The following is a 3,905-nucleotide window of genomic DNA, read 5'->3' as shown; positions in this document are numbered from 1 at the left end:
GTAGAGCTCTCCAAGAGCTTTTCGTTGACTACTTGAAGTCCAAAATCTGACTCCGTATGCCCAAGTTATGCCCTAATCTGTGCTCAAAATAAATAACATCTGACTTTAGGGCTCTTAAAAGCTGACAAAATTTCAAAATCATAGAACCAAATCTACACCATCTTGTAGTGCTCTGAATTAGCTTTCCAACGCCTGTAAGAACTCTAAAATCCGATATTCTGAGAGAAAGTTATGGCCATTTTACTAAAACTGTCTTTTTACCATTTTCAGTACGATTTTTCATTTTTTATTTTTTTCAGTGACGAAAATTTCGACGGGATTAAATTTGATGGCCATCATGGGCTGAAACCAAAAAACTCTTTCATTTCCTCTGAACATGGCCAAACTAGGGCATATTATATATCAAAATTTATGGAAATGTCGACCCGGATCCAATGGTGAGGTCTATTTTTACCCAGGAGGTCATTTTTGCATGCTACCCCCCAAAACCCTCATTTAAATGAAACATCTAAAAATTTTTTTTTTGTCCAACAATTTCACATGCCCAAATTTTTTAACATCCCATCATAACAACACATCCAAAACCCTCAGATCTGCAATAAATCATTCATATATCTTGCCCTTTCTTTTATCCTCTCATGCATTCCCATGGATTCAATCCAGGGTTACAATAATAAAGCCATAGCTTTGATACCACTTGTAAGGAAACTTGGCAACAAATAATATAACCGTTTCCACATAACCCATAATAGATCTAAAATAAATACGGAATTAAAATCCACATGCAAGAGAATAGACAACATACCCACAAAATTGTGACACAAGATATACCCTGGGAAACCCTCATTGAGGAAAAAAACCCAACCTCCAAAAGCATCCATCATCATGTATTATTCAGCAAAAATACCATTGCCATACAACCATGGAAGCCTTCATGGCCATAGCCACAACCGAGCAAACTATGTGAACAAGCATGAATCCACACATCCCATGCCATGCTTTGAACCTTCACAAATGCTCCCTTGACTAACCTGTCAAGCTTTGTCCCGCTCGACTCTTGCCTTTTGTCTTCTCCTTGTCACCCTCTATCACACTACAACAACTACCCTTGTGGCTGCTTATATAGTAGCAAGTCCCACAAAACCAAGTGGTATTACATAAACCATGTGCTAAAACCATGTGCTACCTAACCCACTGACCCCATATTTAATATTGGGCATTTAATTCTTTACCATGTGCTAAAACCATGTGCTACCTAACCCACTGACCCCACATTTAATATTGGACATTTAATTCTTTTCCTCCAATATTAAATAATTACATGAAATATTATCACAATGTTACAATACAACTCATCAAGAATATTCCATGGGAATCTTTACATGTTGCACGTCCATCTAGGCACAACATTACATAATAAAATAAAATAATAAAATAACAATATTATGCAATGTGTGCAACACCCATTATCTCAACACTATAAGCCTTTTTGGCAAGTGTTTAAGGAGGTCTAGGATTGAGTTTTAGAAAGGAGCGAGAAATAGGGGAGTAGAACCTAAAAGAGTAAGAAAAGAATGCCAAATAGGATCATCAAGGATTGTACTTGAATCTTTTCATGTACATAACCTAGAAGGCTTTATACCTGGGTGTATGTTGATCATTTGATGAATCTATAAGAAATATTTTGTTCTCCCCTTCTTGGTGCTGTATTTGTGTTCTGTTTTCCACTATGTTGACTCTTGCAGGTGGATTGGATAGCTGGGTGTTCCTTTTGCCCTGAGTTTTCATTTCCTACCTATGTTAGGTGGTATCAGAGCGCGAGGTTCATCCTTGTAGAGATTGGATCATGTAGAACCCTAATTCAAATTTGGTTGTAGGTTGGTAGATCTATGGATTTGACCTATATCTTGCAAAGGGTTACGATTTGGCAGGAGCCTAATTTGAGAAGATGGTTCATGGTAGAGGAAATACTGATAATGCTATATTGGATCAATTGAGACAAATTTCAGCCATATTAGATGTTGTGGAGATAGCCCAGAGGAAAGGAGCACATCTTGATGATGTAAGTGATGATGAAGCAGTAGCACCAAACCTTAACTCAAAATAGGAAGAAGATCGAGACGAAGAAATGTTGTTGAGAGTGTTGTCTAGGGCTAATTCAAAGCTTGTTGTAGAAGTTGTTCCTTATGATGGAAAATTGGATACCAATGCTCTGTTAGATTGGATCTTGGATATGGAGAAGTTCTTTGAGTATGAAAATACTACTGATAATAGGAAGGTGGAGATTGCAGTTATTAGGCTGAAAGGTCATGCTTCGCTATGGTGGGAGCATTTGCAAATGGGTGGACAAAGGAGAGGAAAGGAGAAGATCAGAACTTGGCCAAAGATGGTGAACAAGGTAAAGAACAAATTCATTCCTACTGATTATCATGTTAGCTTGTTGATAAAGATGCAAAATTTGAGACAAATAGACATGAGTGTGAAGGAATATACCGAAGAATTCTATAGATTGAACATTAGATTTGGACATGTGGATGATGATGTTGAAGAAATTGCAAGGTACATAAATGGATTGGGATTTGGAATTCAAGATGAAATAAGCTTTGTGAAGTTGGAAAGTGTGGAAGAAGCATATCAATATGCCTTAAGGGCCCGTTTGGTAGCTGGAATTAGAACGGAATTGGCATTTGGAATTCTAAAAAAATTCTAATCCATTGTTTGGGTCCGCACAATCGAAATTGGACTTGGAAAAAAGTGGAATCTGGTATCCCCATTTGACCCCCAAAACAAGGATTCCAAATTCCTTCAAATACTTGTTATTTGGATTTCTCATTTTAATTCCCATTTTAAATCCCATTTTTTGAAAATGACGATTTCAACTAAAGTAAAATTTGATTGGGTTTGACTTTCGGATGCCCATTTGGGGGCACTTTTTTTTGCACTAATTTTTGAAATTTAATTTTTTTAAATGGGGGAAAAATTTTCCGCTATTAGTTGCTCATATATTTGCCACTGTTGAGTAATTTATCAGGCTTTTTCCGCCTGATCCGCCTCAGTAGTTACTGCAAAAAAGTTTGGTGAAATAACTTTTTCACATACATTGTTTCTCAGTTAAATGAATTGTATGCAGGACAAAAACAATCTACTCTATTGATTTTTTTTTCTGGCGTAAAGTGTTTCCAAGTAAGATTTCGTGAAAATTTAATATGAAAATTTAGACTTTGCACCTGCGTGTTTGAATGTTGTGATGATCAATTTTTTTATTGGATCTCTACAAATATATATATTTTTAATGGGATGTTTCTGATTCTTATTTCATCAATTCTTGTGATTCAGATTCATTCAACGAGATTTGAACAATATACATATTTCATATCAGTAATTATGTGAATTATAATCAATGGTATTTTTTTTATAGAGCAAGAGTCATAAAAGTTTTAGTATCCATTAGTAAAATCTTGTCCTCATCCATTATGATAATGTTTACTTTCAACATGACTTAATCTTTTTATACTTGTTAAAAATGTTTGGACTTCAACAAACCAACTAAGTATTGAATTTTTTTGCATGATGATAATGCTACAGCTGGATGATAATATTTTGCATGTTATTTTGGCTAGTATTCCAATTCCACAATGTGCAACCAAACGGAAGAAATTTGTATTCTCACAATGAATTCTTGGTCAACCAAATAGTCCCAAATTGGATTTAATCATAATCTAGATTCGAAGTTCCAGAATCCCAAAGCCAGCATTCCGAATGCCAATGCTTAATTTATATTCCAGCAACCAAACGGGCCCTAAAGGTTGAGGAAATCTTGACAAAGAAGCATGAACAAAGACAAAGAGGTAGAGGTGGTAGATTCCAAAGAGAAAGAGGTAGATCTTATAGTGAAGGCGACAGAT

Source organism: Cupressus sempervirens, chromosome 11, assembly GCF_028749045.1.
Source record: "Cupressus sempervirens isolate cs-2001-9-10 chromosome 11, ASM2874904v1, whole genome shotgun sequence".
NCBI classification, from domain to species: Eukaryota; Viridiplantae; Streptophyta; class Pinopsida; order Cupressales; family Cupressaceae; genus Cupressus; species Cupressus sempervirens.
Note: the sequence above shows the minus strand (reverse complement) of the source record.